Source organism: Carlito syrichta, unplaced genomic scaffold, assembly GCF_000164805.1.
Source record: "Carlito syrichta isolate Samal-C Ts95f unplaced genomic scaffold, Tarsius_syrichta-2.0.1 Scaffold311596, whole genome shotgun sequence".
NCBI classification, from domain to species: domain Eukaryota; kingdom Metazoa; phylum Chordata; class Mammalia; order Primates; family Tarsiidae; genus Carlito; species Carlito syrichta.
In genome coordinates, this window is record NW_007255692.1 from 423,758 (window position 1) to 436,859 (window position 13,102).

The window sequence follows — 13,102 nt, forward strand, 5'->3', positions numbered from 1 at the left end:
CCGGATGACATAGCTAGGTATGTGGGCTGGCCCAGCAACTCATCTCAAAAGATAGCTTGTGGACAGATTCTTAAAGAACTAGGCCCATGTCCTAGGGTTTACTGAAATATGTTGAGAAAAGGGACTGCATTTACCAGAAAGTCAGCCCTCCTCCTCCTCTTTCTCCTCCTCCTCCTCCTCCCTCTCTAAGGTGCTACCAAAAGACGAGAGCTGGAGGCAGAGCCATTATCCCTCTCTCTTGCTTTCTCATTCTGTCTCTCTTTTTCACTGAGGGAAGTTCTTTCTTCTGATGCTTGCTACAGTGGCTATTCCACTTAATTCTCTGCTGTTCCGTGGGCAGGGGCTATTTTCTGACCGACTTCATCGGCAGCCTGTTCCACATCTGCCTCTGGTTTTCGTTCTACCTCTGGTTCAGGTTGAGGATACATGGTATGTACTTGGGGGTGCTGCATTGTCCCTGGGGAGGAGGAGAATACTGTGAGAGCCTCTTGAGAGTTTAAAGACTATAGGCTATGCCAGAGCCTGACCCACGCCCCATGCTCGTCTCTCTCTCTCTCTCCCTTTCTCTCTCTCTCTCTTTCCGTCTTTCTTTCTTTCATGCAGTTAGGAGCAACAAGTCAATCTCATTATACTCCTTGGTTTGACTAAAATTATATGGTATAAAATACATGGCCATCCAGAACTTTGCCATGTATAGGTATTTGATAAAGAGTATCCAGTGGTGATATTTTGCATATGTCTATTGCCACATCATGCCATGGATTATCAGTGCCCTCTTTGCCAATGGAAATAATTATTAGTTCCTTTCAATCTAATTAAATTAGAGAACCAATTCCAGAAAATTCAAGTCAATTACAAATGCTCTTGCTTAATATTCTGTTCCTTTAAAACCATTTCTAGTATAAAAATCTGTATCAATCAGAATTTAGAACCAATAGGATATATACAAACACACACACACACACACACACACACACACTCTCTCTCTCTCTCTCTCTCTCACACACACATTCATCAAGAGATTTATTGCAAGGAATTGGTCTATTGCAAGGGGCTAGTTAGGCAACTGAAGTCTGAGTAGGACATCAGGAAGGGCAGTTGGGAATTATCTGGCACAAGATGAAGCTACAGATTACAGGCAGCTCAGGGAAACACTGGTTCTGCTCTTAAGGTCCTTGAACTGATCAGGTGAGGCCCACCCAGATTATTGGAGCATAATCTCTTTACTTGCAGTTAACTGGTTGTAGATGTTAATTACCTCTATAATATACCTTCATAGTAGCACTTAGACTAGTATTTGAATGCGTGACTTGGAATTAGAACCTAGCCAAGTTGACATGTAAAATTGACCATCACATCATCCTCCAAAGATGATTTTTAAAAGTAAAATAGTTCTGTCTATGCTTTGCTTTAATTTTTGTTATCCCTAGTCCCAGCATACTCACTTTTTTTTTTTTTTTTTGAGTTGGAGTCTCACTCTGTCACCCAGATTGGAGTGCAATGGCCGCTCCCAGCCACTGCAGCCTTGCCTGCTGGGCTCCGGTGATCCTTCCGCCTCAGCCTTCGGAGGAACCGGAATTACCGGTATGCGCTACCACGCCCGGCTGATTTTTTGATTTATTGTAGAGATGAGGTCTCGCTGCCCAGGCAGGTCTCGAACCCGTGGGCTCAGGCAATCCACTCACCTCAGCCTTTAAATGCATGTATCACAATAAGAATTTTTTAGTTGAGCCCACAGTTATGGAGTGATCCATGTTCCCACATCATCCATAGATACCATATTGTGTGACTCATTTCATAGACATTAAAGTCCATGAAGAATCTGGTTCATCTGAGCATTCAGCATGCTCTGGAGGAGAACAGGATTTCACGAGAAATCAGCCTAAAGAGAATGAAAAGTGAGCAGGTATTGGATGTGAACACAGTGGCCAGTTCAGTAGGTATACATTTTCAAGTGTCAGGATATTTTTTTCAAGGTCATTTTACATTCTCACCTATTTTTTTAGGGGTTCCAATCTTGTTACTACTATGTTATCTCTTTACTTAACCCTACCAAGACCAAGAACCAGTCCTGCATTCACAGTTCCCATGGAATAGATCTGTTTCTGTCATCTTCCTTTTCCCATAGTGGAAAACTTTCTTCATTCCTCCCCAGAGGAAACAGGGCCTAAAGATTGCTCCATTTTCCTCTTTATCTGTCTTAATTTCCTGGACTGACACAGCAGAGGGAATCGAAAGTGCCAGAGGAAGTCAATAAGCCACATTAATTTGCTCTCAGTAGTTGTTTCTAGGATAGTCTATGTTTAAATCCATGGACACATAAATGACTTAACCCAGGCTTTGAAGCATACCTCATTAAGGACATACATAGAAAACATCTCAAAATAGTAATTTTTGAACATTTACTTTTTATTGTTTCCTTTCTGTTGTGACCTCTCCCCTTCTCAGTTAGAGGCATCTACATTGCTTTAAGGATAAGAAGATCATTAAAGAGAAAATGAAAAGAAGAAACAGTCAATGTTCAACTTTCTGGCTTCCAAAACAGTCTTTTGAGAATCAAAAGGGGTGGCTTGAGAGAGATAGGGCAGGGTTTAGGTCATAATCATAGAACTGGAAAGATAACAGAGAGTTTTCAGGTCAAGATAGCATCTCTGCTCCAATCACATAGCAAGAGGGAAAAAATATATATATTTATATATATATGAAACATGACTGGATTCAATAGAAGACAAACGTTTCCACAATCAAGGAACATAATAGAACAACAAAATGGGGAACAGAGCAGAAGATAAGGCTTTGGTATACTTTGAGGAATAGGCAGTAGCTCCAAGTTTTTGGTTACTCTAAGCAAAGAGGACTAGCAGTGTTCCACACATGTTTGGAGCCTGGACAGACATTCTCACTGTGACCTACAAGTGAAATTCCTCTGCCAATTCTTTCTTAGGGCTAGAGTTCCTAGTGGGTGAAAGTCTGAGTAAGGTAGTAACTTAGACACATAGTCATAGCTGCATGGTCAGGAGCTGTGGCAACCAGGTCACTGATCTGAGCCTGGATCTGCCATTAGCCCAACATGGCTGCTGGTAATAGAATTTAGCTCCAGCTAAGAGCATTTTCCAGAGAAGACAACTGTGAAACAAAAAAACAAAACAAAACAAAAAAAAAACCTTACTGCTAAGAGAACAAAAGAAAATAGAAAATTTTACCAAGAAATCAGAAAGTGGGGAAAGAAAATAATAGCAATAAAACAAAAGCACAATCATCTCAAATCAAAAATAAGGTGACAGATATAAACCTCACTAGACTCACAGAGAGTATAAGTGAATTAAACTTGCTTATTAATAATCAGAGTTTATAAAAATGAACTTGAAATAGGCTGATTCCATAACAAAATAAAAGCAAAAACAAAAACCTATAAAGCACCACATAGAAAGATTCAAAATAATGTCATGAAAAAATATTAGCAAATACTAAGTAAAAATTAGTGTAAGAAAAGCATTATCTGGAAAAGTAAAATTAAGCACATTACTAAGATCAAAAGCAATACCCTCTAATTATGAAAAAAACAAGTCAATGAGAAATTATGCCAATCATGAATGTGTGGGAAATTCAGAGCATAGTCTTAAAGCTAATAAAAGTAAAAGTTGAAGAACTATAAGAAACAATTAAAAAATGGAAACATTGAGGATTTTAACAAAGCTATCAAAAATAGATGAATTAAACTGACAAAAATAAGAATACATATTAACAATTTAAACAACAACATTTAAAGCATTGATATACTATATATATTTACTCACTGATTGGCAATGTAACTTCTGGTATATCTACTTTCCTTGTTCTGTTTTTCTTTTTTACATTCTCTATATAATATTTATAGATAAAAAATAAACAAGTGTTAAAATACTTTAATGGGAATTATAAACACTGATGGAATTTGTGAGGGGGAGATGAAGATTTTTAAGTTCTGAAGAAGCAAAAACCCAGAAAAGGGGGAGTCGCAGAAGTTGGGGTGTGAGTCCTGACTAAGGGAACCACAAGGAGAACACACAATCAGCACTGAGAGCAACATTCCATTAGTGTCCAGCCCTGAGATCTGCATGGAAACTGACCCACCAACTAACACCAACAGTCCCTCAGATAGAAGAGCCTGAATAGTTGTTCATCTCTCACTGGGGATGCTGGAACTGAGATCACTTTCACCAACAACTGTCAACACAGTACTTAGGGATGTCCTAGAAGCAGGATGCTGCTTGCATCTAACTCCTTCTGAGCTACCTGGTGTGAACAGCTCCCCTTTCCATCATCAATACCCTGTGACACGAGCACACCCATACTTACCCTTTGACCTCAACAAACAAGTGGGTTTTTAATAGCCAGAGGTGGAGTGGTGTGGTGTGGAGATCACAGCCCAAAACTGGTCACATGAGTAGTGAGAGCTCCCCCTTACAAAGAAAACTGGAGACCATTTACTACTTTCAGGATGCTGATGTTTGCTAGAGATAGTTTTCCTTCCAAGGCTGAAGTTAAACAGAACAAACATAATATAAACATTTTTTCTCCCCCAGGGGAAAAATAGCTTTCATTTTCAACTCTGAAAAAAACATCTTATGTAGAGAGATGTTATCAATGGAAACTTGTCTCTTCAGGACACATTGTCAATTTGTACTTAATAAAAATTAATCTAAAAGGGAGGAATTTTCATTGAGGATTAAAGAAAGATATTCTTGTCTTGTTTTTCATTCCTTCTGTTTTTATGATTCCACACACTTCTTCATCCACCTCTCCCTCCACTATGTCTAGCTGGTGTAACTATCGACATCCTACACTCCCATGGGAATGGGGCTTTTTTCTTTTTCTTTCTTTTCTTTCCCTTTATTTTAAAGATGTGGGGTGCCATTCAGGGTTAGGTATACAAATGTTCATTATGCAGGTACCCTTGTTGATGAGATGTGCCCCTCCCTCCCCTGGAAGTTTTCCTCAACTGCCAATCCCACTGCCCCTCTCCTGGCAGTTTCCCACTACTGCCAATCCCTTTCTTATGGTATTATGATAATTGTTCAAGGTCCGCTTATGAGTGAGAATATATGGTACTCTATTCTTTGTTTTTGTGATAGATCACTGAGTATGATCGACTCTAAATTCATCCAAGCTGCTGCGAAGTCCATATGTTTGTCCACCTTTATGGTTGCATAATATTCCATTGAGTATTTGTACCATATTTTTTAAATCCAGTTCAGCTTCGATGGGCAGCATGGTTGGGTCCATGCTTTTGCTATTGTAAATAGAGCTGCAACAAACATGCATGTGCATGTATCTTTTTTGTACAATGCTTTGAGTTCCTCTGGGTATATTCCCAATAGGGGGATTGCTGGGTCATATGGAAGGATCAATTTCTAGTTCTTTCAGAAATCACCATACTGTCTTCCAAAGAGGCTGCAATAGTTTGCATTCCCACCAGCAGCGTAGACGCATTCCTTTTTCTCCACATCCTCGCCAGCATCTTGTTGTTGTTTGTTTTATTAATGATGGCCATTCTTACTGGGGTTAGGTGGTATCTCAAAAGTGGGCAAAAGACATGAATGGACACTTCTCAAAAGAAAATATATGGGCAGTCAACAGACACATGAAAAAGTGGCTCAGCCTCATTAATCATCAGAGAAATTCAAATCAAAACCACATTGAGAATGGGGCCTTTTTCAGTGGACCTCTTTGAACCCTTCCTTATAACCTGGGCCCAGCAACCAACCTACTGTCAACTGCTTTTTTCCTTTTGCCTCATCTTCCCACCACCAATTCAAGTAAGTTGTAGAACTCCCTTCTTTTCCTTTTTATCTCTGCCCACCACATGTATTGGGTAACTATGCCCTCCCAGAACCTGCACTACATATTGTGTCCATGGTGATGAAAGAGATAGAAATGGTGCCTGCTTTCCTGACTCTCACAGTTCAATGTGGAAGACTGATATTTAGCAACGAACGCCATTGAAAATATACAAACTTTGAGGAAAAAATATTTTGTTCTGTGAAAGGTAATAGCATGCCAATATACCTTAGTTTTAGAACTCAGGAAAGAAACTGCCATGGAGTTGATTTTGAAGAATAGTGAACAGATAGGAGTTGCCAGGTGAGGAGGGGAGGGGGGAGACTTCACAGTCTGAAAAAAACAGTTCTCTCAGTTGGTAGAATTCTTTTCCCCACTAGGAAGGAGAAAAATATTCTTCTTTGCTTTATACACATGAAATAACGACTTATTTTAAGTGACTAGAGTCTCAGGTTTTCTACTCCAAATTGTTAGGTGTTTCTGAGTAGTTCTGGCATCTAAATTTTATAAAAGAAGCCTCAGGTCAGTCTAATTTTTTTGTTTACATGCAACTTTTTTCACTTTTGCATTGTTTCTGTTGAGTACGTATAATAGTCACATTATTTTTTACATTTGAAATTCTTACTGTATGTGTTGGAATCTTATCATTAACATATCTTTATCTCATTATATTTTAGTTTGATTTGATATCAACTCTTTAGTTTGCTTTTTTTTTTTTTTTTTGAGTTGGGGTCTCACATTGTGGCCCAGGCTGGAGTGCAGCAGTTGTCTCATAGCTCACCACAGCCTGGAGCTCCTGGGCTCAGGCAATCCTCCTGCCTCAGCCCTATAGGCGCACACCACTATGTCTGGTTTATTTTTTGTAGAGACAAGATCTCGCTATGTTGCCCAGACTGGTCTTTTTTCTCTTTTAAAAAGACAGACTGATTATTCACGTTTTGACATTTTATTTGCAGCTATAAAATAATATTATCTCCAATTATTTTTAGCTTGTTTTCTTTCCCTCCAAATTCTGGCAGAAATTACCAAGCTTTTAATGCAAGGCTGATTTTTCTCTTTAAGGAAGAATTACCTTTTTCCCTCAAGAGTTGGCTCCATATAGGCAATTGATCTCCAAAGTCCTTTCAATACTCTGTGTTCTCACCCTATTGCCATTATTGATTAGACACTGAATGGGCAACTATTCCAAACCACACTCAATAGATTTCTTCTCTTTTAAGAATGTATAATTGCGATTTAAAGTGACTTTCAAGCTCTAATTTCCAATATTTTCCAACTCTTGGTTCTAGACCCTCCTCAGACCTAACATATCTCGGAGTTCACAAAAGCCTCTCTATTTTACTAATGGTTTCCCTCTTTATACTTATTTTTCTATAATTTTGTTTATTATTACTTTAGTCAAAATAATTTGCCCCACTCTAAGTATCAAGAAATTATTTCAGTTCTCTAAATTGCTGCTCACTCTAATCTACATATGGAGAATTAAAAACTAGTTAAAGAATTTTAAATTGATGAAAGACTTTTTTCTGCTTGAACAGCAGAAATTTGAATGCAAGTTGCATATAATGAATACTCACACACTGCAAGTTTGAGAACAAAGATGAAGGATTTAAAAGCATTATGAGATACTCCTTCAGCTCTCTACGGCCTTTGATGCTCTCACAGAAGCCTGTTAAATCCATCAGGCAGACATAGCCAAGGGAGAGGGGTCTGTTATTTCTTTTAGTAATGGCCATTTCCACTTTTTCCAGAAGACACTATATCTGATTGAAAGCTCAGGAATAAAATAAATATTCCCCTTCTGAATATGGAGACAGAATCCGACGACGTTCAGATCAAAGCACACTGATAGTCAAGTGAGGCAGAATGGTCAATGTAAGATTAACTGTTTCTTAGTAAAGTAACTGGTAACTCAGAAGTATATCTACAGAAGTTAAGGTAATCGCTAAGCTTAGAAAGGGATATAGGAAAATGTAGATCATTATTCATGTGACCAAAAGACCAATCATAGGTTTCCTTAGTGGATTGGGAGCCTTGAGAGCTGTCGTTGGTCTGACAGGGAGGGTAAAGCCTTGAAACAGAAGCAAGGCTTAACATTTAAAAAAAAAAAAGCAGAAAACAAGATCATCTCATTTGGGGGGTTCACATATTGGCATAGACTAAGGGAAAAAAACAAAAGATTTTATTTGCATCTAAAAATTGATTGGTATTAAATAATAACAAAATTAAAACTTGCATGACACAGGCAATGGTTCTTAGAAACTCACAGATTTAAAAAAAGCAGTCAGGTGTGAACCCCAATACTTTGGGAGGCTGAGGCAGGAGGATTGCTTGAGACCAAGAGTTTAAGAGCAGCCTGGGCAACATAGCAAAACCTCGTCCCTACAAAAAAAAAAAAAAAAGCTGGACATTGTGGCGCCCACCTGTATTCCCAGCTACTCAGAAGACTGAGGCAGAAGGATCACCTGAGCCAGGAGGTTGAAGTGGCAGTGAATGGATGGTACCACTGCACTCCAGTCTGGGTGACAGAGTGAGACCCCAACTGAAAAAAAAAGCAACAAAAATTAAACTAATCAAATCAAAATAAAGCATTATAAACAAAACAAAAATAAATACAATAAAATGAAAAAGTAATAAAGAAAATGTTTTGAAAAAGTACCATAGATAATACCCATAGTGCCAATTTCTATTTCTTTGTAAAGACTATAAAAATTGACATCCCTCCAGTAAAATATACACAAAATAAAAGTCCAAAGTAAACAACATTAGAAATGTAAAACTTTCATTTTTAAAGATGCAGATAATAAGGTAATAGTAGAGATGATTACAGTGTAATGTGTCCTTATGTATTGAAAAATTTAGTGAGATTGAAATAAAATTTCAAGACATATGAATGTTCCCAGGAAAAAAAAATTGAGTTGTCTTACTCTTTCCCTGCTTACATTTAGAGGATAGTTATATCAAATATTCAGGAAATAGATTTTAAATATAAGATAACTTTATCAAGGCTAGAAAGGTGGACACTTTGAAACTCATGTCTTAATGATAAAATCTTGATACTATAATCAGGGTAGGACAACAGAAATTATACTTCAACCCCTCATGGACATGAATGCAACCCATCACCTTCAACTCAAAATCAATATAAATGGAATCTAGTACTGTATAATAAAAGAGTGAATAATACAACTTAACTAAGTTGTATTGAGTACTTATATGTAAGATTATTATGGTGTATAATTCACCACATTGGCAGATTGAAAAGGAAAAATATAGCAGATTTATGATCATTGCAATCAATTTTTAAAATGATAAAATTCAATAACCATTCATGAGAAAATCGAACCCAAACACCTCTTAACAAAAGAAGAATAGAAGAGACCCTTCTTAACTAACAAAATATTTATATTATTAAAAAAAGAAACACACACAAAGTCTTTTTGAATAATTGTATTAGGGTTCTCCAAAGAAACAGAATCAGTAGGATGTGTGTATACACCCATACACATATGTTTAACAAAAGGGATTTATTCTAAGGAATTGGCTTACACAATTATGAAGGCTGCCAAGTCCCAAATCTGCAGGGTGGGCTGGCAGGCTGAAGACCCAGGGAAGATCTGATGTTGCAGTTTAAGTCTAAAGACCATCTGCTGGTCTAATTCCTCTTTGCTAGAACAAAGTCAGTCTTTTGTTCTAGCAAAGAGGAATTCAGGCTTTTAACTGATTGGTTGAAAACCACTCACATTATGGAACAATTGCTTTACTCAAAGTCCACCCATTTAAGTGTCTCCTTCATCCATATACACCCTTACAGAAGAAGCCAGAATAATGTTTTACAAAATATCTGGGCACTGTTGCCCAGCCAAATTGACACATAAAATTAGCCATCATAATAAAGAAACATTTGCAAATATTTTCTTTAAAATTAGAGACATGGCAAGGGTCCTTGTTACTAACATTTTTATCTACCACATGCCAGAGGTCCTAGGCAGTACAATAAGACAAGAAACAGAAATAAAATGTGGAAAAACTTGAAAGAATGAAACAAAATTTCCATAATCTCCCCATGATATGATTGTCTCTAAAATTTTTTCTATTATAAACTTATTAGATTTCATAGGAGAGTTTAGGAAATTTTCTAGATATAAGACCAATATACAAAAAGTCAATTTTATTTCCAAACATTGCAGACAATTAGAAAACTTCAATTAAAAATGTCATATACAATTGCAATAAATGTATTTGGTACATAGGATAATATTTCACAAAAGGTATAGAAGATCTTTATGTACATAATGATAAAACTTTTAAAATGGCATTAAAGAACTAAATATGCAGACATATTGTTTTCATGAGTAGAAAAACTCACTATCAGCATTATAAATGCTATTTGTTTCCAATTTGATTTATAGATTCAATATAATTGAAAGCAAATACCAATTTAAAAATAAAATTTGACAAGCCCTTTCTAAAATGTGTCTGGAAATATATAGGGTCCCAAATAGTCATAACTACAATCTTCACTACAGTTAAGTACCTATTTCTATGACTGTATATGTATATACAGTCTAGTACTATCACAGAAATAAATATTCTATTACAGGCTGCTACTATTAACTATTCCTGTGAATCAATAAGAATAATTCCCTCGAAAAAGTATTTAAGAGGAGAAAAAAAAGGCACCAAAACATGAAAAAAATACTCAATACCAGTAATAATTCAGAGGATTACTAATTAAAACCAATAATTAAATAGTATTTTACAGTCACTAGTTTGGCAAAAACTTAAGTCCTTCCAATACCATGTCTGGGAAAGTATGTGAAGCTAAGGAAATTCTCATGACTGCTGATAGAAGTATAAATTGATAATTTGATGTTATCCAGTACTGTGTATATCATGTAACTGCACAATTTTCTTCTATTCCTGGGTATGTGCTTTCAACTCCTACACATGTGTACTAGGTAGCATGTACAAAAATATTCAGAGTAGCATTGTCTATAATAAATTAATTCTGAAAATAATCTGTACTGGTTTTCTAATGCTGCTTAACTGATGGCCACAGATTATATAGTTTAAAACATTTATCACTTCACACTTTTTATAGGTCAGAAGTTTGAGCTTAGCTTAACTGAATTCTCTACTTTCCTACGGCCGAAGTCCGGGCATTGGCTAGACTAGGTTTATTTCCTTCTAGAACTTGGAGTTCTCGCTCAAGTTCATGTGGTATAGTTGGCAGAATTCAGCTCCTTGCAGTTGAGGGACTGGGGTTCTCATTTTCTTGCTGGCTGTTGGCTCGGGGCCACTGTCAGCTTTAAAGTTCACGAGCAGTTCTTTGTCACCTGTCCATCTCCTGCTTTGAATCTCTCTGATTATATTTAACGGTTCATTTGAATAAATCAGGCCATTCATAATATTCTCCCCAACTTAAAGTCAACTGATTAGGATTTTGAATTACATATCCAAAGTCTTTTCACAGCAGCTACTAGATTGGAGTGTGATAAAATAGGTGGGAGAAGGTACACATATACCAGTGTTTGGGAATCTTGGGAACCATCCCAGAATTCTGCCTACTATATAGTCTAAATGTTCTACATCATTAGAATGGATAATTATATTTTTTGTTATATAGCCATGTGACAGAATTACTTATAGCAGTGAAAATAAAATTGAGTTGCACACATATTTAGATGAATGTCAAAAATATGTTGATAAAAATATTAAATTATAAAAGAATATTACAGTGTGATTCCACTAATATAAAAGCCAAAATTGTGCAGAATCACACACAATTTAGGTTCTACTACATACAGGTGAAGAAATTCTATAATGGGTGAAATGATTAGCACAAATTTAGAAGATACTTCTGAGATGGAGAGAGGAAAATGGGTGGGGAGGAAACAGAAGGATTTAAGCTGACTATTAATGTTCTATTTTCTTAAGCTGGGTCTTAAATACTGTATGTTCTTAAAACACTACATATACATATTCTGTACATTTTTGTATGATAGATTTAACATTCAAATATTGTAAGATAAAAATGAATATGTTAAAAGAAGAGGTTCCATTTATAAAAGCAACAAAAAAGGAAATAATAAGAAATGTGCGGGGTCAATGTAAAAAATTTGTTGAATATCCTAAATAATGACTTGAATCAATGAAAATAAGTCTTTTCACCTCTTATCAACAAGGGGCCTGAACGAAGCATATTTGTATACCTAACCCTCAACTGTATCCCACAATATCATAATAAAAAATATTGATTATTAAAAAAAAAGAAAATAAGTCTTTTTTTAAACAAAGGATCTAGTATCATAAAGATGTCAAAAATATAGTTTAAAATACCAAATTTGTCAGCATTTTCTATTAAAATTTTAATGCATGTGTGACTTTCAGCTGAATTAAAACAGAAAAAAAAAATCAGTCTTAAGTCCTTTCATTATTTCCATGAAATGTCACCTTTCATTTTCAAATCTTTCCCTGAAGAATGAAGCTAACGTAATTTGTTACCATTGTATTGCCTACCTGGAGCAATCACTGTGCTCCCAAATGCTGCCCTATGGGTCCATCTCTAGTGGCACATTCTGCTGTAACCAATGCATTTAAGAAGTGTGAAGAGGAAACTGGCCCCATCTTCTGTACTCTCATTTCCCAAATAATGTCTGTGAATAAAGAATCTTCCCAACCTGACTTCCTAATTAAGAAAGTGACATGTTTCAAAAGGATTTTAAATGACAGTGTTTGTCAAGCTGTTTGTAGTGAACTCTCTGGGTGCAGTGTTACTCAAGAACTGTCTCAATTAAGGTTAATTGGTGCATAATTAGAGTCACTGCTTTTGGAAAAGATTTCACTGGTGGTAAAGTGATGAGGACCCTTAATGTACAGAGGAGGACAGAGCAATTGTAATAAGTTCATTTCAAAATATTCTCCCTATCTCCAACACAGAAGCCATGCCTCTGGTCTGACCTATTTGGAAGAGTACATTTCATTAAAGTGTTTGGGAACTTCTTGTGGGCTTTGGGTAAAGAAATTATTTAAAAATTTAAAAAAATTATTTAAAAATTATTTAAAATTATTGTATATATTTAATGTTTACAGCATCATGTTTTAATATACATATATAAATTTAAATGATTACAGCAGTCACGACAATTAACAGACCCATCATCTCACATAGATACCTTTTGTGTGTGTGGTAAGAGTATCTAAAATCTACTCTTTCAGTAAATTTCCAATATACAATAAAAGTATTATTAACCATAGTCCTCATACTGCATATTAGATC